Source organism: Dromaius novaehollandiae, chromosome 2, assembly GCF_036370855.1.
Source record: "Dromaius novaehollandiae isolate bDroNov1 chromosome 2, bDroNov1.hap1, whole genome shotgun sequence".
Taxonomy (NCBI): Eukaryota; Metazoa; Chordata; class Aves; order Casuariiformes; family Dromaiidae; genus Dromaius; species Dromaius novaehollandiae.
Genome location: NC_088099.1, coordinates 95,496,839 through 95,524,226, shown reverse-complemented (window position 1 = coordinate 95,524,226; position 27,388 = coordinate 95,496,839). Strand labels below are relative to the sequence as shown.

General features: G+C 40.9%; 1 long non-coding RNA gene across 1 annotated transcript; it reads right to left on the bottom strand.

The window, feature by feature from the left end:
- On the bottom strand, positions 1-27,388 carry LOC112992528 (uncharacterized). Its single transcript, XR_003261549.2, has 3 exons — positions 26,944-27,388; positions 3,248-3,469; positions 1-1,460 (listed from the first exon to the last, which is right to left on the bottom strand). It is a non-coding gene; the product is annotated as an uncharacterized LOC112992528 (long non-coding RNA).

The following is a 27,388-nucleotide window of genomic DNA, read 5'->3' as shown; positions in this document are numbered from 1 at the left end:
TAAATCATTACTAGATTTTTATTATGGTACCTTTCGATCTCTTTTTTTTTTTTTTTAATTTTTCATTTCTCTCTTTAAATCTGAGCTTGTTAAAACATCAGAAAACACAGAGAATCAGACTTAGATCTGTGAACTACTTAAGTATTTGCTAGTATGTAGTCAAGCTGTGTCTCATGACAGTGACTTCTAACTTTTCTCTGAGGCACTGAGCTGTCTTGGTTTGATGTCAGCTCTACAATTGCAGACAAAAAGAGGGAAATAAAAAGGCAGGTTGAAGAATGTCATGTCAAAGTACTAATAGCTGATAGTAAAACATCCTGCTTTTAGCATGTGGCTGTGAAGGAGAAAGAACAAAAGTGCTGAGACAAATTGCTGCCCATCCTTTTAAAATTTGAAATAAGGAATTGAAATTCTTCCAGACAGATAACCAAACTGGGATTCCCACCTGACTGATAGCTGTAAAAACCAGTGATGTGCTAACAGCGGATCCTCAGGGCTCCTGGTAATATTCTACCAACAAATATAAATGAAAACTTGGAGTGAATTCTATGTCTCTGATGTTGATCACATCTCCCATTGGTTATAATCTCAGAAGCTCCTTAAAAACACTTTAGAGGAGCCCCACCCCCTTTTTAATGCAATAAGTTTCAATAAATGCACTCAGGCTCCTGGAGAGTAAAGGGAGGTGGGGGAGGAGGCTTTCTTTTTTCACTATCCACACCCCTTCCCTCATTGCAGAAAGTAAGCACTATTAACACACAAACTGAGCTACAGTCCCTCAAAGTACATTAAAACCAACCTGCCTGCCCCCAGGATACCAGACCCCAAGCACATGGTGAGCATGAGTGGGCTGGTGGTACTCTGTTCACACTCTCACGGAGCTGAAGGTAAATGGTGTCAGGATAACCTGGATGATAGGCCCACAGTTACACTATGTGGATGGATTTTCTTCATTCCTTGTTACAGCAAAATTGTATTTTGGTTTTGATGGCTTCCTAATGTCTTTGTGCCCAAAGGAAGGGCCAAGGACAGCCAAGGATCACCTCAGGAGTCGTACGCAGTAGTATGTTGCACTCCTAGGAAACGCAGGCTGCACTCTGGCTACGCAGGCTAATGGACAGTGCTATCTCTGAGAGACAAAGCCAAGCACACAGCTGGTAGAAGGGACCTCTGGAACAGAGAAAGGAGGTTGCAGTGAGTGGAGCTCTCTCGACTCCTTGAACCTAATATTTTGCTGGGAACCACTGGATTTTAGTTTTTAACCAACTGTGACTGCTATCTTTATGCTAGGCTTCTCAGATTTATTTTGCTTTACATCAGAAGAGCCCAATAATTCTGTTAGGGAATTGCTGATGTGTCGTCTCCATCTTGCAGCCAAGGGTTCCCCAAGTGCAGGCTGACATCAAGTGGGCAGAATTGCACTGACTGGGCCAGGTCCTCTGCAGACAGAAATCCAGCCTCTGCAGTAAAAAGAGAAAAAAGGGGTGACTTGTAGCAGCTGGGACACTATCTCATGTGCAGACTCCTTACCCTCTGCAGAGCACTCTCATGGAGAGCACGAAGGAAAACCCTCAGCCATCAACTGTAACACACGACCTGCACTTACTTATGCGGGAGATTTCTGGTAAGTCCCTCACGTGAGTTCCATAATTGTGAGGTCCTTCATGCATTACCTAAGGGGAAAATAAATCACGCCTGCAACTGATCCCTTCTGTCTCACCAAATGGATTGGCTTATTGATCAGAAAATTACTTCCTTTTTTTTTTTGGTCACCACATTGTGTTACATCTGTTACCTTGCTTCCCATCATTTTTCACTGCAAAGCATCATGAGCCAGTGTGAAACAATGTGCATTTGAGCCAAAAAATTAATCAATGGGACAATACTGGACATGCAAAAAAGCCATTGATCATACAAGCCAAGTGTCAGCATTTGATAGCAAGAGAGAGCTTTGAATTATGGCCTAATCCAAGGAATGAGTCTGTATCTGTGACCTAATTGTGAGTAAGGTCGTCACAGACCAGGAATAACACAGACTATTGAGCGTTAATACCCAGTGCTAACATCATATGCTGCTTCTTATCAAATATAGAAACCCCTTTCCTACATCATCATCCTTCTGGATTATTACAGGTACAGTAGAAATGGAACAAATACTTCTTTTCAGATGTAGGTTCATGTTGCACTGGTGGACAGTATTTTTACCTGTTTTGGTTACTGAAACTGCCATTTTGTCTCATTTCTATTTTTAACTATACCTATGAATGCATGGCTCCTGAAAGTTTAGGGTGCAATCATGAAAATGAAGGCCTGGGCATAAGGGTTGGAAATATTATGGAAGCTGACAATTGACTTTGGAGTGCCAAGCCATTCATACAAACAGCAAAAAGCTGCATCACCTCTTCATTTTATTTCTGTCTGGTAATGACCACCGTCTCCTCCAGCACACAGACTTACTTGAGCCATAATGGAATTGCAGTAAAGTTGGTAGTTTAAATATTCAACCCAGGAGCTTATTGTTATCATCCATAATTATCAGTTTTCTATTGTGCTACATATTTTATATTATAGAGGATTGAGTCAGTAGGGGTTGAGCTTCCCAGATGAAAAGACTGGACAGAGTGCTGTGAAGCTCTTCTGTGTTGTTATGCATAGGCTGCTTGAACTGGAATTAGAGTAAAGCAGATCTTTCACAATTTACTGAGTAGTCCTGAGCCACCATGTACTACATGGAATTATACAAAGGACAGTTCTTGGAGCTAATAGTTTACGCACTGAATGAAAGTGGATCAAAAAAGTGCAAAAATGTGAAGGTGAGAGGGAGAAAGAGATGGAAGACTAAGTAACAGCAAACTTACTATGTTTTCAATATAGCATAAAGCAAAGAGTTCAACGCTGCATTATAATTTGAGCCCCAAATCCAAAAGGGTGGATTCATATACTACACAACCTCTTATTCAAACTATATCTGAACTTTCCAAAGTCTGCTTTTAATTTTGCTCTCTTCAATCATCTCCTTTGCATTGTATTTCTCTTGTCAGCAGCTTTGTCCCTCACCACTCTCCCTCTCCCCCTTCCTCCAAACCATTGCTCAGAACTGGAAGAGCAGAGCACACCATAAGAAGGAACTCACCAGAGACCTGGGTAAACTGGTGTCTGGAAGTCCCTCCTCTGCTTTGACTTTCCTTATCATTCTGTAACCTTAAAATATTATTTTATTATGCAATATCAGCAATAACATACTCACATTACATCATGGGAAGATCCTAGCTGGTAGAAAGCTTCAGAGTGCCATGGCTCTTGTTTCTACCCAAACCTGCTTCCAGGGTTGGCAGCTGTCAGGACACTTTGGATGGTACGCCCACAGTTAGTTACACTATGTGGATGTATTTTCTTCATTCCTTGTTACAACAAAATTGTATTTTGGTTTTGATGAGCTCCAAATGTCTTTGACTCTTCCTTCTTCTTCCTTTCAGTATGGAGAAATACATTTTGTAATAGTCTGGTCTTTGAGGGCTCCCATCATTTTCAACTCAGACCCACGCTTTTTGCTTAGATCCCCTTTTTTCTTCCCAGGTTATATGTATATCAAAATTAAATGATTCTAAATACTTCCAATCTGTTTTTTTAAAGAAGAAAAAAACATATTAAACTTGGAGGATTCTGCTTTAAAGCCCTAATTTGGCCTCCCAAATCTATAACACATCAAAAGTCTGAGTGATAGCTATGTCATGAATGGTTTTAATGTTCTGTGAAGAACTCGATATTAATTTTGGAAGCAGAATCCAATAGCTTGAAGATTTCTTACCTGAAGATGTTTGTGTCTTCAAAGTTCATGAGCCATGCTGCTGTTTAATGGAATAAATCTATTCTGTGTACTTTTTATGGATTTTATTAAAAAGGATAAGCAGGTCAATATATACATAGCACACATATTGCTGATTTTGTGACAATATACTAACCTGAGGTCATAACTGAAAATAAATCTTTGTGTGAATAGGATCTACTGTCAAATTAATACAAGAGATAATTAGGGCCTATTAAGAGATTGTCTCTAGGAGGAATAATTGTGCTTTAGCTTTATACAGGATGAATTGTAAAGGGAAATCTAGTTAATAGAGAAGCAGGAATCTCCAACAGTGCAGAGATATCACTACAGTTCACTGATCTTGCTGATGAAGGGCATTTGTATCTATAAAGTGGAAATGTTCATCGGATCTAAATGTCCATTCTCATCCTGGACCTAGTAAGATTAAATCATTTAAGCAAATAATATATGTTTTTTGACTCAACTAAAAAAGATAGAGCAATTTAAGGGCTCACAGCAACTTCCACTTTGACCTGTACATCTTCTGATCTCTTATTGTGTGTTAACAGTTTATTCGTATTTTTCCCAGTCCTTGCCTGATGATTAAATCAGTCCTATCTTTTATTTATCAGTGCTGTTTTTAGAGACTCTTTTTACCAAAAATAATCTAATTCAATGAAAATGAGTGATAGGGTGTTTAGTCTGAGTACTAAAGGTATCATTCCTCTTTCCTGTCTCTTCCATATAGACAAACTAATGTAAGTTAAAAAAAGAGAGAGAGTGAGAGAGAGATTTTAATCCCTACAACAAATGAGAAAAAGAAATAAAGAACTGAGCTTCTGCTTCTTTTCTTATCCTGTATAAGTTACATAGTTGTCAATTTTCTGAAAACATATGGTGGAGGCTTAGCAACAGTTTGTAATCCACATGGCATCATTTGTCATACTGCAGAATGGTGAGGCTGGTTTTGATGTCGCTTTTTCTAAAAGAAGCAGCTGCATGTGGTTCTGGATTTTGTTGATGGCATCAGGACAGAGAGTTGCTTTCCTTTGGCATCTTCTTTGCTTTCACTGGAATCGATTCCCATTTGCGCTGCCTTGGGAACTCCCATTTCAGCCTAAGATCACAGTGGAGACTTCTGTCACTGAATGGCTTTGATTTTGCCAGGTCAGCTTAGACTGATTGCACAGCACAGCTCTTTCAAAAGGGAAACAGAGGGGGTCCCTCCACAGAAGGCTGTGCTGTCCGCTCTCTCCAAGCAAATGGACACAGCACCCACAGATAGCACCCCAAGAAATCATAGAAGAAACTCCTAATCTAATCAACTATTCATACTAATTACTTTCATGGCAGTTACTTCAGAGTTTGGACTTTTACTAACAAGTTTTAGCAAACAAATATGCATAAGTTCATGACATGCTCTCGTGGAGTTCGACCGAAAACCTAGGCTGCTCTCATACTTTCTCAGGATTAACTTTACTTCTAAATTAACCAATTATCTAAATCAAACATGGGTATGTATTCCTCAGAGGCTGTATAAAATTTCATTGTCTGAAAACTGTGCTTTTGTTCTTTCAGGCTGGACTCATGGTATGAAGTCAATAAGCCAAAGAGCAATATCCACCCCAGCGCAGATGCTCGAACAGCAAGAGCCATAATCGACTGACATTTGGAATTATACATTAAAAGCTGAAGCAAAGTTTTTACTTTATTAGGTGTTAGAGAGCCAGATACACAGATGTGAGACAACACAGAAGCAGTGTCAAGAAAACCATTTTACCCCCAGGATCTGGCAGCTGAACACACCAAAAGCATTTCTTTTTTTTAAACAACTCAAAGACAGTTTTAAACAAGCCAGTGGATCATTGGTTCAACACACAGCGCAGGTGTAGACCTAAACATTCTCCAGACAAGCTAATTGATTAAGGAAAGTCATTACTTATATCTCTTGAGTTTACTAATGGGGGACCTGAGGAGTTTAAAAGCATATCAGGTTTCTAAGAGACTGACTCTGGACTGCATTTCAAAGTACATCAAATGCTGCTGTACCTCGACTGGATATTTGATACATACCATACAGCAAAGAGACAGGGCTGCATTACAGTGGCGATGGGATGTGGGGGAAGTGCTTTCTGCACATCGCTACATAGGGAGTCTGGTCTGTCTTTTCCTCCATGCTACTTATACTTAGGATAATCATGCAAAGCACCCAGACAAAACCCATCTGTGTTTAGTGTCACACTGTTCCTCTTCCTTTGCTTAACTGCAGCCTCCACAGTCCTGAAGCTCCCTCCTGGGTGGGCTGGATCTATCCCAAAAGGGGAGGGCACAACCTGCACCTGCCAAAATGGAACTGCTACTGCTGTCCCAGGATAACTTTGCAGGGGTGAGGCTACCTTTGAATTCGCCAGCAGATTTAGCAGACTTTTTTTTTTTTTTTTTTTTTTTTTTTTTTTGAGGCAGGAGTGGTGCTGGTGGGAAAGACTGCTAAAGAGAAGGCTTTGGAATTAAAACTGGATGTGGCAACACCTGAGATGTAAATGCATCATAAAACTACCTAGACTGGCCCTTCAGGAAATGGAAAAGATGATGCAATAGGTATTTGCCATCTCTAATCTTTATTATAGCCATCAACACCGGATTAAAGGCGAAGTTAGATGTTTCTGTCGAAATTACTTAGCCTGGAACAGTTAATGCTGATATTTAAATTGTCATCAGTAGATGTCAGAGCCAATCCTCCTTTGAGACAAATGAAGTTGTTCACACTTCTCCAGAAAGTATTGTTCCTGACTGCCTCTCTTCCCATTCTCAAGGTTGCCTTGGCAATCAAACGGTTTAAGTAATCCTCAACTTTAGAAAAATGAAAGCATAAATTTTGCAGAAACTGAAGACAATATGAGGAAAATCTGAAGTGCTGTTTGGACTAACTGTGTCCTGGTTCATTCAAATCCTGATCAGGCATGATTTAGTCACTGCTGAAGTGAATTTTAAAGTTCTGAGTGCAAATATCACACGGATTTTACAAACATATTGTATTTTCAGATACTCTGTAGCTAGTTTGTGCATAGCTGTATTCTTACTCAATCACTTGCCTAACCATAAGTTATTTCTTTGAGACATATACTGTCCATCTTCATATTGTATTACGAACGGGCAAATTGATTTGCAGCACTCAGAATGGAAGAGCTGTATTTTTGCCTCGTTATACTGTGAGGTATATGTATAAAACTTCATGCATCAAGGTGAGATTATAGCTCTTACTAAGTTAAGTGTGAACTAAATATCTGCTCTGTTGTTATATGCCAAAAAATAATACTTATGTTCATCAGAGTTTGTGCCCCAGATATGTTTTCAGTAGGAATTCATCTCTTTTGTACAGCAGGTACCATGAAGGAAACAGGGATCAAGAAAAATAATGCTCCAATTAAAATAAAATAATTCCATGCTGCCAGGTTCTCAGGTTTACCTACAGGAAATGAAAAAGCTGCTACTCACCAAGGTGGGATCCTGCCTGGAATTAGAATGACATCATGGAAGATTGTAAGGTGTCCACAAAGATCAGGAATGCTTTAAGGGATGGGACAAATGACATACGGGATCCAAACTGCTGTTTCCTTTGTCCAGTATCGTGTTTGCAAAAATGACTGACTTTAGTTGTAGTGGCTCAGCCTCTGCCAGTAAGCAGGTGTGGGGTTACGGTTCTCCTATAAAAGTCTTCAAATACACACAGCATTCAGAGAAGGACACCACACAGGCTTTTTGTTGATTGTACCATTTCAAGCTTTAACTAATGAAATTCTGCATGGTCTTATTATCTAAAGGAGTGTGTCACTCATTAAACCAAGCCACGACTTGGGTCCTGAGGGACCGTGGTTCTGGCCATGCTGAGCATGGCAGCGTTGTGCAGAGGAGCCTGTTAGCATGAAAGAGCTCTGTCGGAAGTGGCAGAGCGGTGAGAAGTGTGTGTGCTGTCTGGGCTGAGCTGGGCTGTTTGAAAGAGAGATAAGCAGGGCTGGCAGAGCACTGTGCCGCACTGCTCCTAGTAAGGGTCTCTGTGCAAGACCCCGTGGGTGGAGGCACTCGTCCGGAGCTCCTCTGCCATAGCATGGCAGCGAGCCTTGCAGCCACCACTCTTGCAGCTGTATGTCCCACTGCCTGTTCCTGGGCTTTCAATTTGTCATCCCTGAAGGGTCTCGAATTTGGTTCTCGGAATGAGACATGTAATGGGAGTTCTTCATCTATGTCATTCAATATTACATTTATTTCTAAACTTGAATGTCTCTTTCCTATGGTCGAGAGCAGTTTCTTTATGAACTTCCCTGCGTGATTTCTGCCACCCATTTATAATTTTCTGCATTCTTTTCAGAAACCCTTCTAATATTCTTTCTGAGCTGAGGTGACAAGCGCTGAACCTAATATTCTAGACAAGACTGCATCATTGACTTAGGTTGTGGCACAACTCTTCTCTGTGTTATTCTCTGTTGCGTTCTGACTAACATCTTGTTCAGAGGAGAATCTTGGAATTATTTAACAATAATACTACCTGCTAAAAATGAGACTGATGGGTCTCTCAGTGTGTGTGTGTGTATAATTAATTAACAAGAAAACTATAAAGGGAATTAAAGAATATGCGGTACCAGCCTTTGGTTTTCTACAGGACCAATGAAACTTATCATTGTCTTACAAATAATTCTCTACTCAGCCCTTATCTGTAATTGTCATAGCATTACCCCCCCCTCCACCTCCCCAAAAATATGAAAGCAGAAGAATGTGGTCCACAAAAGTACATATAATTTTCCTTCAGGGAGCTGGCACTCGAAGCTAAAGAAGACATGATTGCTTTTATAGCACTATGTATCAGTAAAAAAAAAAGATGGATTCCAAAACACTGTGTTAAACCTGTGGCAGAGGGGGTAGTCAGTTAACTAAAGCATTAAAATGAGATTAAAAGAATTTTTTAAAAATCCATTCTGTGATTGGAGTAAACATGAAATTATATAGGATGGTTGGGTTTTTTTAAATGTCATTCAATTGTGTGTGAATGTGGCAAACCAATTAGATAAAATTAAATTTCAAGCCTGATTGGCTTTTAAATATTCAATTTGAGCACTGCATTTTGTGTTTATTGCATCGCTCAGGAAACATCTAGAAATGGCTGTTGAATCAAGGAATTAAATGAAACTTACACTGTCAGTAGTCTAGCTGGGACTTGTGAGAGAGCATTATGGCAGTTCTATTTTATTCAGCACCATTAAATGCTAAACATACATTGAAGACAGAACTATAAGTCTGAGAAAGGACACACTGGCTGCTGGAGTGCTTTGGCATTTATAGCTGGATAGCACCGGCAGATAACGAGAAGTCTGATACCATGGAAATCATAACTATGAAATATATAACAATAGTAACCCATGAAGATGGAATATATATCATGAAATATTGGAGGATAATTCAAATCTGCAAGGCAATCTGCTTTTCATTTCAAGTGTCGAGCCTATGTAAGCCATAACTTATCCAGGTATTACTCACGTGGGAAATAACTACAAATTTAGTTCAACCCATGGAAGAAAAAATCCACACAGGAAGAACATGAAAAATGTAATGTCCTTTCTCCCCCTGCCCCCACTGTCTGTGAAAAAGAGAAGGACTTTTTTTAGAAAAATAGGCTCTCTACTTGTATAGTGGAAGCCTATTGCCGCTGTCAAGGGAGGTGTCTGCTGGAGAAACAAATCACGATAGCAAGAAGAAAGCTACCTTCTTTTCACTACTAGCACAAGTACGAATGATTAGCATATGATTACCACCAGTTTCCCCCCCCGCCTCCAAACAGTCTTAACAATCTTTGACCACTCTGAGTTGAAATAGAGAAGGATGTTACACAAAGTGCTTCATTATGGCCTGTATCAACTTGGACTTCTTTCCTCTGGGGTAAAGGTGTCATTACTGCCTTTCATGTTGTATTTGATGTTATGGGAAATGGGCTCTGGACCAGAGGGAGAAGGGAGGAGAGGAAACCTGTCTCAGGGCTGAAAGGTTGAGACAATATGTCATATGAATATTGTGTTTTCATGCTTTTTATGACAATCCAGCTCTCAGTCAAAGGTCAGAGTTTCCCATTATCCTGTTCTAGTGTTTTCAAAGCCATGGTAAGAAAATACCTGAATGAAAAGCTACCGATATCTTTTTTTTTTCCTACTGATAAAATACAGCAGCTCCAGGCAACAAAAAGAAAAAAAAAGTAGGGCCATTTCATTCTTTTATTTTCCGTTTTTCTGCTGTAGTAACCTTTATGCCAGCATCCTTTCTATTCTCCTGAGGCAATCAATTTTCTTATGAAAAGCAAAAGATACATATGGTGACTGAGGCTATTGCAAGAGAACCTCCCCGAAATCATCTCTTTATCTCTGTTAGGTTACCAAAACTAGAAATGTTAACAACTGGAGAATGCTTTGGAAAAAGGTTCTAGTGCATGTTCCTGTGCCCACTCAGAAGGACAGAGCAACAATCTTTCATTCAGCGTATGCACAGCAGGGCTTTGGTCTTTTTTTAAACTTACCACCAAAGGTTTCAAGAAACTGATATTTCGTTTTCCTTCTTTCACTGTAAAAAATTGCTGACTTTCTAGCTGGCTATTTCTTGTTGACAGTATCTACAGATATGGTTATTTTCTTTGATCACACTGGTAAAATCCATGATGTCTTACTAACAAATCCAAGCACAACAGAAAGGCAAAAGTTTCAATATAACTTTGTAGAGCACCAGCCCTCTCAAAAGCACCATTCAAGATAGTTCCTGCTAGAACACAGATGAAAAAGATCACTTTGACACACAAGCCAGCCAAGCTTTTGGATCATTCCCAGGACTCAGAATTAAATTCATCTGTGAAACAACCCATTCTAGATAACAATATACAAATGAGTATAGCACACATCCAGCTTTGCTTTGGCAAGTATCCTGGGCCATGGTTTCCTGCACTGAGGATCCCACTCTCAAACAGGAATAGCCAGCTGCTCAAGTATAGGGTGAGGAGCAACTGGGTAGATAGCTGTTCTGCAGAAGGCATCTGGAGTTGTGATGTCTAACCAGATTGTGCTGAGATACTGTTGTGAAAAAGGAAAAGATCATGATAAGGCAAGTACTGTAGTCCTGACTCCAAAATGCATGAAGCAATGCTACTCTACTCAGCTCTGCTACAGCCTCAGCTGAGAGTGTGCTCCTTCAAGAAAGATGCAAATCAATCAAGTAGAGGCCAGAATAACCAGTAGTCTAGAAAACATGAAGAAAAATTGAGAAATTTGGAGTTATTCAGCCTAAACAGAAAATCAGATGGAGTGCATGAAAGCAGCCTCCAAATAGGTGAAAGGCTGCTGCGAAGAAGAAAGGAAAAGGAACAAAAAGTCACACTTTTAAATTATAGCAAGAAAAATTCAGCAAAGAAATTTAAAAAGCATTTTCTAATGGTAGGGATAGGGAACCACTGGGCTAGATTGCCCTCAGAGGCAACTACAGAGTTGCCAGCACTGGAGATCTTTAAGGACAGGTTAGACAAACATCGTTCAAGAATAAAACAGATATCATCAGTCCTTCCTTTAGGTAGGGACATACTAGATGGCCTAGGATGCTATAAAATTCTCCGGAAAGTGATACTAATGTGGACTCTGATCAGCTGCAACCTCTACACATCACGCACCATTCAAACTGCTTTTGTTGGGAACTTCTTCCACGTGGTCTAAGAGAAAGTATGTGTCTAGTGACCATGCTGGGAACAAGGGATGCATGAAGCAATGCTGCCTCTACCTCCAGTACTAATAACTGGCACTGTAAAGCTATTTCTGGGACTACACTTCCATGGATATCCAGCTAAGTGGATTCTCTGCATTTTCAAGAAGAGCCAGTGATGGAGCAGATGACTTCTGCCTAGAGGTGCCTCGGTACTACTGTACTTTTTAGCTAGATTGTAAGGCAGTTACCATGTTGATATTTAGCGATCTCTCAGTTAAGCTGACTGCGTCAGGTAATGTAGTGGGGTCATCTAGCATTATACATGGGAAGTGACACATATATTTTGAGGGAAACATGGTGTTTCATGAAAGATGCATCCCAGAGTGTGCCAGGTTATGTATGCCATCCAACATCAGGGCTTCCTGTGCTAAGATACCCATGCACCTGGCAGTACCTGAAGACAAGCAAGCTTTAGACAGAAGAATTTTTCTCTTAAAGATATAAACCACTTTATAAACGTTCATTAAGCTTCTAATATCATCTCCATTTTACAAATGGAGACACTAAAGTTCACCATTTTAGCATCACTCCTGACACAAGCAGGGGATGATTTGGTGTTGACTGGACACTGATGGTCACTGGTTGACATGTCTACCACTCTGCCTTTAGCACTATGCTGTGAGCTGTTTTAGATGACACCTCTGTGATACAAGTAACTCTGTTCAAGTGCTATTGGCACTCCTACATGGCTGGCTGGAGTGCAGATGCTCTGAGGTGCAGGAAACAATTAGTTTGCCAAATTATCGGCTTCAGAGCCTTCTAATGCACTGCTCTTGCATGCAGCTATTACAGAAACAGAAAGAAAGGAAAATGCTTTTTGGACCATTTTCTGGAGTCTCATTTTCAAACAGCCATGATCTGCATGCATGCACTCCCGTTTCCATCCATCACAGTCTTACATATTCTCACAGGCCTGCAGAGTTGAAACAAAAATTACTTTGTTTGCTCCTTCAAGATTAACCCAAGTCTCCACCTTAGTTATAATTAAAGGCAGATGCATCATAAGCTAGGACAAGCCTCAGACCTGTGTGAATAATTGCTGTACAGCACCAGCAAAGGACAGTGAGTCCGAAATTAGCAACATTGCTGTAGTCCCGGATTGGCTATTTGCCACTGAAACGTTCTTTTTGCCTTCTCTCTGTGCTGTTGGGCTTTGTTTCATTTGTTTTTTCTTCCAATGGCCCAGCTGAAACGATTGCAGCGTTTATTTTTTTTCTTTGTGAAGTGCCACTGAATTCCCAGGCACCTAGGGATTTTGTTTTATTTTTAAGCCTTTAAAGACTTATGGCTTATGTCTCCTCTCAAGGAACCCTGTGCCTCAGAAAAGACTCTCTTTGAGCGCTAAACCAGAGCAGCTGAGCTGACTAGGAGCACAGGTCAAACTGTGACTGCCATCGCGTCTGCCTCGCGGCTAAGAAGGTGACACCAGCAAACTCCTGCGCATGGGCTAAAGAAAGCAAGCCTCTGTGCTCCCGTCCTTGCAGAAAGCCTCCAGAAGCAACACTTTAATAGCGCCATAGTCTTGCCAGGATGAAAGCGTTTAAAGAGAGGTCAGCAGCAGCAGCGTTCGCTGAGAAACCATCCTGCCTCTCTCAAGGCAGTGGCAGCCTGGAATAGCAGAGCCCCAGGGGCTCTGCCAAACATCTCTCCCAGCTCCAGGAGTCTAAGCGCAGGGCTTTGCCTGCCAGGGACGAACAGAGCAGCCCACGGGAGTCAGCATTTCAGAAGAAGTCTCCATTTCCTTCTCCGCTTGAGTGACAAGGTAGAACCGCCATCTCTAAACTGGATGCCAGATGTATGCTGCACCCAAGAAGAAATCCAATGCTAGAGGAGACTCAGCTCAGGGAAGGTGATGAATAGTGTGCACACAGTGGAGGGCCATGCTCTCCAAGAGGCAATGGGGCTGCGTGAGCAATGCAAAGCTGGGGAAAATCAGCTGAGCTTCGCCCAAATAGTGCTTTGTGATCAGGAAAAATATCAGCAATTTGCATGTCATACCAATTTATTAGGATGACTTCAACAGCAAATGTTACTCCCACATCATCTTTACATTCAAAGCCATAAAAACGTTCACAATCAAAAATTCTGCATTCTCAGAATTCTCTTGGAAGAAAACCCTAAGTTTTACAAGATATTTTAGTGCTAAGTCAGTTCAATTAGTAGTCTGTAATTGGTTTCAACAGGCCCTCCCAGAAGCTGTAACATTCCTTGCTTGTTTATAAGCTGCAATAAGAGTACCAAGAACTGAACGCAGGCTCAAGAAAGAGTTTGAGTTCCTTTCTGATTTCCACAAAAACTGAGAAATTTTCAACAGAAGGATTAGGAGAGAAAACCTGTGTCTTTGTAATTACATGTGGGCAAGTGAATAGGAACAAGATGAAGTAGCATAGAGAGCTTATGGCAGAATAACTGATGAACTACTTATAGTTGGTACTGAGGCAAAATTTGCAAGTATTTTCCTGGGGGAATGTGCTGATGTCATTGTGTTAAGACCAGAAATAATGATTTATCAATAGCTAGAAATCTCAAACGGTCATATACCTCTGGAATTAATGCTCTAGTTATGTACCTTTCTGACATAGATTCCTAGGACTATAGCTTTTACTGTATCAGTCGATACCGACTCCATCACCCCAAAATTCTCTAACCTGCAACCAGCGTGCAAAATGTTGTGTCAGTGGCATGGTGGGAAATTGCAAAACCAGTATTTTTTTAAAGGGGCTGTACTCCTCAGTTTTCTTAAATCTAGTCCCCCCCTGTGCAAAGTAACATCTGGTCTTCATTTTGCAGGTGTTGGTCTTCTTTTTTCCCTCTGGAAAAAAAGCTGCATTGCTCGTGAGATGGCTTGCCTTGTTTGTGTATATGTTACCGACTTGAAAATACAAGTTACATGGTGGTTCTACAGTGTCACCAGTTATATTTTCTGCAGTGTGATAAAGTCCTGAGAGGTGAGACACAGAGCCTGTAGGGAAATACAACTTAACATTCACACAAATGCTTCTTCCATCTCTTATTGGAAATTCCTGAGGTGATCCACAAGCTGATTGCTCAGAACTGTCCTGTATAACTGTCCACTAGCCAACATTCATTTTTAGAACTTATTATTTAAATTCACTTTTGGCATTATTTTTTAACTTGTGTTGTATTGCATAATAAATAGGTGCTGTTGAGTCAGATTTAGCCTGCAAATTGAAATTTTCAAAGAAATATTTCTGCAGAACCTACGAACAATCAAAATATCCTCTGCATTTCATTTTTCCAAGGGAAATGTGTATTTATTTTTAAATACAAACTGTTTGATACAGCATTCCCATCCCAAGCCATAGTCAAGAGAGACCTGGGGAAAAAAAAACAAATGTAGAAAATCAGTAATAAGACTGAAACATAGTTCACTTCCCAAGCTATGAGAAATGTGGAAGATAAACAGGTGGTATAAATGTGTGAAAATAAATTAGTTTTTTTAATGGTCAAAAGCATAGACAACTTCATTCCCATTTTAGAATGATGACTCTTCTGAAAAGTACCTTGGTCCAAGGAGAAGTGCATTCGCATGGACATAAGCTGACTTCCATGTAGGAGGCAGCAGTTTCAAACGAGCTTCACTGAAGCCACTCAGCAAAACTCTCACTATTTCAGGAATCCAGGACTTGACCTCCAGATTCTCATCTCAGCACCGATAGTCACCTATAACATTTTCTGTGCACATTCCTCCACTTCTTTCTGCTCTATCATCTCCTTCTACTATCCTTCCACTCACGCTGAAAATTGCAAAGCACTACAGGTTTTCTCACAGCCTACTACTATGAAAGAAATTCAGGGTGACACTAAGAGTAGCTACCGAGCTACTACCATTATAAAATGCTGAATAAATAATGAAATATTTCATTTTAATCATAGGTCATGTCTCTCAGATCAGAAGAAATATTCTCAATGGGAAGGCACTTCTAAAATGAAAAATGTGTTGTGAGGAAGTCTGATTTGATTTTTTAATATAAATATTAACCAGATCAACTATGAATCACCAACCTCTGTACAATTATTAAAAAAAAAAAAAAGAAAAGAAAAAGAAAAGAGCAACCATTTAAAAGAGGTTGTAATTTTATAAGCTACAAAAGCAGCCTGAGAACAGAAACTGCACAACAGCTTGCGTCCGGCATCCAGTGTAGGAGTCCTTCATTTGGAACTTGCAATATTCCGCAATCTTTTAATGCAAGGTATGAATTATTGTAACCTTGTGGTATAAACCTGCCTCTCTGTTTCTATTCTGCATGCTAACAGTGTCACATTAGTGTCACTGATATGTCATTTTTGACAAAGTCATTTCACAATAGCAGTAAACCCACTGGATAGTGACTCTTGCTGTGTAGAAATTTCCAGAAAATCTCCTTTATACCCTGGGAAATATGATTTTACTCCTTAATGATTGAAAATGCTTATTTGGAAAAACTGAAGCCTTTGACACCTTTTTTTTGAAAGGATGTAAAATCTCAACAGTCACAATTCCTGTCTTTAGCTCTGTGTTTCCATAAAGTATTAAATATGCAGTAACCTTTCTCAGACCCAGTGTGTCTAAAACATTAAAAGTTTCAAAATACATATAGGGCAGCCCTTAAGAAAAAAAAGAAGAAAAAAAGAAACCACTACACAAAACCTTGCTCTCTCCTTAGACATCTCAAAGCAGATGTTTGTTTATGAGCTCCATTTGGTGTTGCCTGTAGGACTGGCTTCCTCCCCCTCTTCTTTTCCCTCTTTCCCCCCTTCTCCTTCCTCCCCTTCCTGATTTCCAGCCTCTCTGCTTATTAGCAAGCAATGTGCAATCAAAATTGGTACAATGCTAATTTCCATTCCAGTTTTACTCCCTCTCCTCTTTCTCCTTCCCCTCTACTTTTCCTTTGCTAAGTGTTTCTGATATTTACTTTGCTGGCAATTTAAGTGTCTGCAGAAACCTTGGAATAACAGTGACACATAGTCTGGCTCAGCAGGAAATATATAGGGTTACACAGCTGATAGGAGAATTAAAATTGCTTTGGATACAAGCCAATGACACAGAGAAAGGAAATGTAGGCGTCCCTGTCCAGAAACCTACCCCAAAAACAGCTGGGTTGCAGGAGACGGGCCTCCGTTCTCGTTTTAAAAGTCTATTAAGCATTCGGTTGTTAGTATTACCCATGTTGCTGGGAAGCTGCTGGTCCTGTTTTGTGCCGCGCTGAATAAAGCTCAGCATCTTCGCTCCGTCTTTACGAGGCGACGCTGCTGCCGGGGCAGCAGGCTCAGTGAGGCGTGATGGCTGCACAAGAGGACCAACTGCGGCAAAAGACTTTTGGATTGGAAAATATTTTGTTAGAGAAAAGGGAGAGGTTGGGAGAGGGCAGAGAGGGGCGAATGAAGCGGAGAAGGGGAAAAGGACAAAGATGACTGGTAGGTATTCACTGCGTCCTAAACCGCTCAATAGGGTATTGTCCCCACGCAGGGGTCCCGCTGGCTGCCGGGGGCCGGCGCTGCTTCCCTCGAAGGTGGCCAGCTGGTAGGTGGCTTAGGGGGCCCGAGGTGGCCCAGGAGGCGCTGCCCCCTGCAGCTAGGGAAACTTGGAGCGTCTTCCCCCAAATCGGCCTGCAGCTTGGGCTGTGTTTATTCAAGCCCCAACGGCCAGCTGTCAGCAGCCTGTGAATGAGGAGAGATTTTTTAATGGTGGCACTTTCAACCATAATGATCAGTTTGCATCGCTTTCCATTTTCAAAGCTATTTTTTTGCAAGGAAAAAAGCTGAGACATTTCTTTAATGAAACGCAAAGCCCAAGACTCTCCTTTGCATGTGTGCTTCCCTCTCCCCCCCACAACTGGAGGAGCTCATTATCATGGGCTTTTCAGGCCCACAAAGACAGGCTTTGCTAATGCTCCGCAGCACCTTTCACATGCTCATTCTCGCCTTTTTTTTTTTCAGTCAAGTTTCAGCAAATGATGGGGGGGGGGCATTTCTTACTTAGGCTTTAGGAGCGAGGGAAGGAGGAAGGGAGATCGCCTTAGATCAAGGGAAGAGGTTTTTACTTAGCTATAAGCATATGATTATGCTCACTGAAACCACTGGAAATACGATATACCTGCTGGGGGCCTGCGTTCTCTTCCCAGCTCAGTCATTCTACATTGCCAGTACTGCAATTTGCCCACCTGTAAAATGGGGCAAGCAGCACTTGCCTCCTTCGGACAATGTTATGTGCCTAAAAAAACTTGATAAATTTACTATCCCTGTGGGTAAAGTCAGCAATAAGTTCAAGCACTTTACTGGGTCAGTTCCTTTCAGCATGAGAGATGGGTAGGAGAAGGAAAAATGTAAACTGAATACAACTGAACCACGTAAAATTTATTTGAAGAGAATAAGGAAAAATATAAACTGAATACAACTGAACCACGTAAAATTTATTTGAAGAGAATAAAGAATTTTGAAGTAGGTGTCCTGACTGCAAGCAATACTCCCATCATTTTTATTGCATTTGCTAGCATAGCACCTCATCGAAAGACCATTGAAACTGAGGAGAGGAGTCCCATTGACCTCAAAGGCTATTAGACAGGACCTGTAGAGCCCGTTCCACCAAGAAACCTGATTGTTCATACGTAGCAGGTAAAAGGCAGCTATGAGATGCACAAAGTCAGAGGCCATTTCCAACTTTGGGGCAAGCTGGGGCACATAAGTCTATGCCCTTGTTATTAATTGAATTAGATCCCCAAAGTTGAGACTTGAAAGCTTAATGGTTAGTCCTGCAGCACCCCAGCACCTTCTTCCTCCTGTGGGATCTAGACCGAGATGCTATACACGTCAGCATTACCATCAATAAGAGGAGAAAGTGGGATGACTCAGAATAAGACCTGCAACAGCCAGTAGGCTGAGCAGGAAGAAACCTAAAATGAGCTTGCAGCTACAGAGATTGCAAAGACAACATGACAAACACCAAGAAGGACAAGCACGTGGCTTCCAGCTGGGGGGACTAGTTGGAAGCATCAGATCCTGTCATGTAAAATGGGGGAATTCAGACAGACAGCAGAGACATGGTCATTCTGCATTTGCTTGCTGATTTCATCCTATGGCCCTTGGTGAGAAAAAACATTCCTCTGAGTAGCGGACAACCGTTCTCGTTTTACAGGAACTGCTAATACTTTTCATAACAGCCAGATTATGCTCATCTATAAATGAAGACTAATTAAGCACTTGCTGAGGCATAATGATTTCAATAGAGATGTTCACATGCTTAAAATTTGTGACCTGATATTAGTTTGTTGAATCACAACTGCATGCAAAATGAATTGAGACAAAAAGTTGCATCCAGCTGCCTTTCCGCTTCCCTCTCTGTGGGCCTGGTACAAATCCAGAGCAACTTAAGACTGCTTGATTATGCCTATGATTGATCAAATTTAACAAAGCATTATATACGCACATAGTATCAAGAGTATCTTATATTTGTCACCATTCCTTTTCTGCTTCATTAAATCTCAAATCACAAGCAGAACCTCCCTTACTATGCTGATATATCATAGAAAACACTCATGTTATGCTGGAGAGTGGAGCTTACTGGTTTTACACTACAAAAACTTTTCCACAGTTAAAGCTTTATTGGCCTAAGTAACAGTTTTTTAATTATTTCCTTATTTCTTCTTGCTGTTTCTGTTGAGAAAACAGAATGTAGAAATTTAAAACACAAGCCCAGCCTTTCTCCAGACAATCAGAGAATGAGAAAAGTCACACCAAAAGACAGTGTAGAGAAAATCAGCTGCTGGTCTCTGATTGATCAGAAGCTCCCTCTCTTTTTCTGAGTGAGAGGCAGGAAACCCAAGAGTCATGGCCACTTTCATTTTTTACTTCTCCACAGCAAATGTTCATATACAATAAATCCTTTAAATTTTAACAGCTTGGAGGACAAGTGCCTTTTGGAAACTTTTTTTTTTTCCTTTTCCTGCTATCAACCCCCACCAAATGAGAGGTTGCAACAGGCTGAAATGAACTGATGAGGGCCCCGCTGCTGCTCCTTGCCAACCTACGAGGAGGTGGCAGGTAGAGCAAGTGGGAGGGTGAGCAGGCACAAGGGAGGACGGAGCAGCCGGGGCCAGATTGGGGAGCTCAGCTCTCATCCCACCTCGGCACAGTCATCACAAAACTAAACACCCTGAACGGAAGCTGCCGGGGCTGTTTTTTCCTGTGTGTGGAAAAGCACGTAGGGAACGGGCTATCCTGCAGAAATTAGAGACTGAGAAGACCAATTAAGTCATTCAGTCTGACTCCCAGAGGCCAATTCAAAGACTGTTCTCTCTCTACTAGATTCTCTATTGTTTTTTTTCCAGGATAATTTTAAAAGTCCCAAGTGACAGTGCTTTCATTATTTCCCTGGGGAGACTACTCCACAATCTAATATATTTCACTGTCAAGAAGTTTTTCTCAAAATTCATCTTAAAATTTCACTTCTAATTTCATTCCATTTACCCAGAGTTACATGTATTATGCTGTGCTAAGTGATGATTATTAATTATACTAAAAAATTCATCTCTGTTTCCCAAAAGTTAGAGTTTCACAATATCCTGTCTTTGTCATTATTTAGCCAAAGTGAGTTTTATTGTGACTTGTTTTCAGTTCAGGCCTTCCTGAATTGTGTTGATCCACTCTGGGCACCTATTCCATGCATAGTATATATCTGCTACAGTGAGGCAATATTCCAGATGATGGTTCTTATACAACCCTGATACATGAAATTATCCCCCTACCTCTGCAACACATTGACTGTTTGGGGGCATTTTTGTTTCTTCAGCTCATACTTGAAATGCATGCCTAATTTCATTGTTCATCCTCACCACTGAGTCTCTGTCATTAGCACCAGTCCCCCAGTCCTTTTCCTTATGTGTTTGGAAGTATATTTCCTAGTGTCCATTGGATCACATATTTCATAATTCAGTCTCATTTTCTTATATATGTCTATGTTTCTAAATAATCATCATTTCTGCTATTTTTCTGTCCTTAATTTTCCCATCTGAATTCCTTCATATGTAAGAATATTTGTTTACTATACAGGTAGTGGGTCATGGGTAGGGCTTTTCTCTATGTCCAGTGGTGTACTGCACTGTATTGTATTAACAATTCACTACTTTGTTATTTATCTACTGTCTTTTATAACTTTCCATAAACATTATACTTTTTTTGTGTAAGAATAGCTCAATTACATATTAGAAAAAGACGTCAGGAAATGCATGATGGAACATGCAGACCCAAGTTATGTTATCTGAATAAAGCAATCAATCTTCCCTGGCCAAACTGTTGGGGTTTTTTTTCCCTCCCAAATTTGAAGTATTTACAAGGATCCTTCTCTTGATTCTTTAAAAAAGTTATATCTACCTTTCCCCTCAAGATTTTTATGCTTTCTCCCATCCCACGCTGTTTTCAAAAGCAGCTGTCATTTACGGAGCAGTATTAGCTAATTATCTTAATATGCTACCACATACTGTTATCTGGGCTTGCTGACTTGTTTAGAATGATGTTTTCCTAGACTTTTCTTTCCTCCTTCAAGAAATCGTCACGAAAAAAATAATAAAATCACTCTGATTTGTCAGCCTGTCTTATTCTAACAAAATTTTGCTTTGGAAAAATGTCTTTCTGGACAGTGGGTTCATGCTCTCTTTTGACAGTCACTGGAGGTAGACAATGTTAATATGAATGACTTTACCTTTTATAAATGCCACCTGTATTATCAACACTGATATGAGGGTGACACAGTTTTCTTGAGGAATCCATTAGGTTTTTATGCTCTTGGCAAGCAGCTCTGCTTTGATGATTAGACATAGTAACTCTTCTTTTAAACATGGTACCTCAGATAATTTTCTTGGCTCTTGTGTGGGGGCTACATAACCAGACATAAAATAGATGATTTAACTTAAGGTTGCATTAATGATCTGACACTTCTTTCTGCATTTAGCTGTTTAAGCACAACACTTTAATTATGGATATATAATCATCAATAGTTATAATGACACATTGTAGGTGATGCTGTCAAATGGGATAAGCATGCTCCTACTCTTTCAAAGCCTTTGTGGTCACACAGTCCCTCTTATATAGCACCTTTCATTCAGTACTAGATTACACTAAACCCTCTCTCTTTGACAGCTCTCCTTTTTTCAGAAAAATTACTTGCTCCCTCAGAAAGTTTGCAGCTCCCCTGTATGTTTCCTGGAAGCCATCTATTTCTGCCTTCCCAACAGGAACTATTATGGTGGTCTCTACAATAAAAGCCCAAATGAGATCTTCCCAAAGAGATGAAGACTAAATCTACAAGGGAATTAACCTACTCCAAATGTTCAATCTTCTAGGGCCCAGATGCAAACATGCAGGTACATGGGATTTCTTAATGTATATGTAGACAGATTCTAGATGTCTCCATTTTTAGGCAGAAGCTGAGAGAACATACTGAGGATCCAGATTTTAATTCAATCACTTAAATTCCACTTTAGGTAGCTAAGTTCTTTTATGGCTTTGGCCCTGATTGACTAATTAGACAAGACAGAGGAAGGAAGTATCACCCTCATTTTACAAATGAGGAATTCAAGTACAGAGAGATTAAATGCTTTGCCTAAGGAAATGTAAGAAACCTGAGGCAGAGTCAGGAAGGCCTATTTGAGCTGTGATTGAGATCTAGATCTCTTTAGTCTCTGATTCCAGTGTCTTAACAAAAAGGCCATTCTTCCTCTCTGCTCTCAGCTATGTCAGCTCACAAACACTCCTGAAATGGATGTTTTGAGACCGTAATTGTGTCTACTATTTTCTTTGTGCATTTTCTGGTGAAATTATTATTTCTTCTCTTTTACATAGGTTTTTTTAATCATGACAATCCCCCTGGTTTGCAAGTGCCATCCGATAAAGCCTTCAGCAGCATAGCTAACATCTGTCACAAGCTGTTTGTATCTTCATTTTCACCTCAGGGAAGGAGTATTGTTTTGGTAAGATTTTTGCAAACACATGTGCTGCCAGGTTAGAAAAGGCAGGCAAAGGTGAAAGTGCACCCTGTGCTGCCAGCCACGGTGGTGAAGTTAGTGACAGGCTGTAGTCTCTTTGGGAGTTTGTTCCCAGCAGGGCTGACTCAAGACTTCGCAGCAGCATATGCAAAATCTAATTTTGCTCTCCCAAGGAAGTGGTGTTAGAGCTGGGCTGCTCCTGGTACGGGAAGGAAAGGTGAGAAAAGCAAAGCTGGGAGGCAGAGCCAAGGAAGGCCACGGAGAATTGGCACGGCTCATCCTGCCACTGCCAGGCGAATAGGAAAGTACCATTGCTGGTTTTGACCTCACCCCTCTGGCAGCAGTTCCTTCCCCCGTGCCAAAGCGCCCTAGCAACAGCAGCAGCTGACTTCCCGCAGGTCTGGCACAGCACGGCCTCAGTCGTTTTGCTGCCAGCAGAAACCTGCCACCCTGGGCAAGTGCCAGGTTTGCCTTTCTCCAAGGCAAACTGCCTTTCTCCAAACCCGGTCTCGAAGTCTGAATCTCCCAAGGACAAGCTTCACCCATGCTTGCAGAAGACAAGTGAAGTCATCAACCACTGCTTTTATCGCTGAGATCCAGGGAAACTACCTAGGGCCTGTGCTACGGATCATCTGGCTGAGGCCTCGAATTTGATTTAAAATCCCCCAAGCAGGCAGGGCAGAAAAAAGAGGTAAAGGCCTGATGTGCTTGTGGTAGCCTGCGTTGCTGCAGAGACATGCTATAGCATTTGCTGCTCGTTGGTGTTTCCAAGGTATATTGCATTGCTGCAGTCCAGCCAAAAAGCAATGAAGACATAAATAACTCAGGGTAGGTCATCACCAGCCAGATGGCAGACTCTCCCAGTCAATCAGAGATGAAAGAAAACATTACTCACAGGATCTGGCATCTGCACAGCAGTGGAAAAACTGACAAAAATGTCAGCCACTTCCAGCGTGTTGGGAGCAGGGGCAATGCCATTGTCCGGACAGGACTTGGGAAGCCCTGGGGTGCCTGGCTCCAGGCAGGTCTGAAGGACAGGTATGTCGCAGGGCTCCCTCCAAACAGTCCCAGGTCTCCTAAGGTCTCTCTGATGGCAAAAAGTTTGCAGGTCCATGAACCTCAGCAGTAGCCACAACTTTTTAGGGCTTCCAGGTTCACTGATGGAAACCAGGGAATATAGATCCTGGAGCCACTGGGCTCTGGTTAACTCTTCTGGCTTTTAGGTGGCAAAGAGTCTAGAAAACTTAATATGGTAGGGCTGGAAATATCACTCTTTAGCTGCCCATTGCAACCCAACAAGTGGGCTTTCTTATAAACCCCACTAACCATTCACTCAAAGTTTGGCCAAACTGTTTTCACAAAACAACTCAGGTTCAATTAAATATATATTGAATATATAATATATGATTATATATTATATAATAAAATATAGCTCTACTTTAAAAAAGTGCATTGATCTTTGTACTGACTAGCTTAGTTTTATAATGTTACCTCAGTCAGTCCTACAATTAATTTTTGCTAGCTTCTCAGTAAACTCAGGGGTATAGCACTGGGTGCCAGTTGGCTAGAAAAGAGGTCTACAAAGTAGATTTTTTTTGGCATTGGACTAACAGATGCTCCAAGAAAGGCGTTTCCTCTTTTCAAATATTGCATTGGCAGTTTCAGTCAGGAGTGGCACCAGCTGTTGAGCATTTTCTTTCACAAGCTGAGGAAGGGCATAGGCCAATTCACATGTCTCAGGTTGCAGCTCTGTGGGGGCATCTATTACTTCCTGATGAATGAATGTACTGAATTCAGGGAATATAGGTGGGCTGTTTGTTGGTGGGTGGGAAGGAGCAGGTCTATGCCATTTGAAAAGCATTTGAATATGCATGATCTTTCTGGCAAAGTAGGAGAATGGGTCCTTTGCTGTGTTTAGCATTCAGCTTGGTTACAAATCACAGTCATTCAAGTTTGGTGAAGTATTTTATCATGGTCCATAGCAAGCTGGGGCAGGATTTGATAGTTTCTTTAGAGGTGGACAAGAAGGCTCTCTTGGCCTAGTCACTGACATTCAAGATAATACTTTCCTTCCTGCCCTCCTGGCTCTTTACTCTAAATGAAACTTCTGTCAGTCCTTCAAAGGTAAACATGGCAGAGGATTGCAAAGCTGAGATACAAGGGAGGCAAAGCTGATTCCAAATTTTCTTTATTGTTTTACCTCTAAATAAGAACTGACATTTTTAAAATCCCTATAAACAAGTTGAAAATGGTAATCTGCATAGGCCTAGCTCCCTCCATAATTCAGATGGATCAAACAGATCAGATAAATACATACAGGCAGACTGGTTTTGTCTCAACTGAACTGGAAGTCTACAGTATTAATGCTGTGATACAATAAAATTTGTCTTTCTGCTTGTTAGGAAAATGGTACACTGACATTTCTGACACAGAAAAATCCATGCAGATGTTTTTCATAATATGGCTTCCATCAAAGCTTTGTACAGAAAATATGCTGCCTCCATTACGTGATTTTGAAAAAAAAAGTTTTCAGACTCCATACTTTTTTAGTTAAAAAGTCCACACAACAATTTGTCCATCATTCCTTCCCCAGCTGAACCCTCAAGCTGACACATGAAGGGAACAGTAAGTGACAATGAGCCTGAACTTGATCCCAGTCTAACCAGTAGCAAGTCTGGTGCTGACCTAGGCTATATGTCAGGAGTACCTCACCACATCGTCACTGTGGTGTAATGGGTTCCCTGGAAGGCTGTGACCCTGGAGAGACAATGTGGTTAGGGCACTCTTATGTGGAAAAGGTTTTGTTCTTAGACAAAGATCAAATAAAGACATAGCTAATTTTTCATGTCTTCCTTCACCATCTTAATTTGGAAGATATAAGTAAATTCTAAACCAGAGTGTTCTGGAAGCTCCCAGTGATTCAGAAACTGGCAGCTCTGTTAGCATGGCAGAAATCTATACTATAGACATGAGCTTCTCCTTTTTATTCCTGTCACCTCTGCCATTGGAATCAGATACTCTCCAAATTGAAAACAAGTATTTGATCCAGAAGAGTGCATTTCCCATTAAATGCAATGAATCCTGATGCAACCTCATTGGATACAAATGAACTGCAGAAAAGGAAAGAAAAAAGCCAGGTTTCAGCCTAGGTGTGTTCTTTTAATATGTCTAGCTCAAGAGCCAGGTGGCTGGGGAAAAAAAAGTCAATCCAGTGTTTTTACTCCAAACACTTGACAAGCCTAAATACCTTCCAGTCTTTCCATTGTGAAGTGTTAGGGATCTTACAGAATCAATTCTTTACAGGAACTGCTGTTTTAGTGAGGACTGATAATTGTTTAGAAGATACATATTTTTTCTTTTGGAAGAGCATTCATGCCCTGTGTGATGGGCTTGACCCACTTGTCACTGAGAGTATAAGTCATATGTAACTGTGCTACAGGAACACTTATACCCAAGAGGAGTAAATGAAAGCTGAATCAGGCCCTATGCATGTGAAAACAGGCCATGGAAATTCTATTGCTTTAATTGCCTCCTGAAAGATTGACATGGTCTAATTTGCTTACAGTTAAACACCATCATTTATGATGAATGGGATGATTACCTTGAGCATTCAGCACCAATTACCAAGCCCTCCCTTCACCCCCCTCACAATATTCTTTTATTTAATTTCATTTAAAACAACAGCAACAATCTCCATCCCTCAGAACAGCCCTTTGCTTGAAAAAATTAATTATTAGATAAACTAATTCCTGGGCAAACTTCTGTATTTCTTTCCACGTATATGTTCCATACTGAGGGGCAGCGCTAAACCTCTGGCCATCACAGCAATTTACTTTTTTTAATGGTTGGAATATTTCACCTCCCTGTTAAATATCCCCTTGCCCTTTGTTAAATTTGTTGCCTATTAAATTGCATGTCTAGCTTTGGAGCTTATGTTGCTGCACCCCTGCTGCTTTAGCTCCTTATCTCCATAGGATTTACTGTAGCACACACAGCCAGTGGATGAATTTGCATATATTTGCAGTGTGGAGCCTTGACTTTTACTGCTTGCATGTAAATAAAAAAAAAAGAAAAGGAAAAAAAAAAAAAGAAAAGAAGTCATTTCCCTTTCATGATCAGCAATTCATCATCACTAAAGCACTGGGAGGAAAATAGTTATCAACTTCCCATTTTAGGTTATAACTTCAAAGCAAACCTTTGATTTGAATGCCAAACTCTGAATGCTGGGGAAGAGGGGGGAGAATGGAAAGAGGGGGAAGGAGGGAAGGGAGTAGGAGGGACTGGACGTCACCTTGTGGTGGTGACAGCACCCACCATCCTACAGAGAAAAACAGCTTGTGAAGGTACCACAACAGCCACTGGTTTCTCACTCACCTTGTTTACGCTCATTCAGGGATTAAGGGAACCATGGTAGGAGCCCGCGTCCAAGGCCATCCTTACAGTCCAAACTTATTCTGACATTTGTGGAAGTGATCTGCCTTCAGGGTATGTAGCAGTCACCTGAAAAGTAAATTAAAAAGCCTCCATTTCCACAGACTTTTGGAAGACTGAGTCTGTTGTACCCTCTTGATTTTTCCACAGGAAGCACTTAACTTTGGCATCCATTCACGGAGGTAGGTTTCTGACAGATTTCAATTAAAACCATAGATAGCCTGTGTCATAAACAGCCCATTTTATTGCTGTATGTTTTTACAGTAAGGTAGAGAATTTAATTCTCTGCAGGGCTTGTTTAAAGGCTTTAAGTGCCTGCCTGAGCCCAGATCTCTCTTTTAGGAACCTGTTTTTCTGCTTGCAATAGCACAGTCCCTCCTGAGCCCCT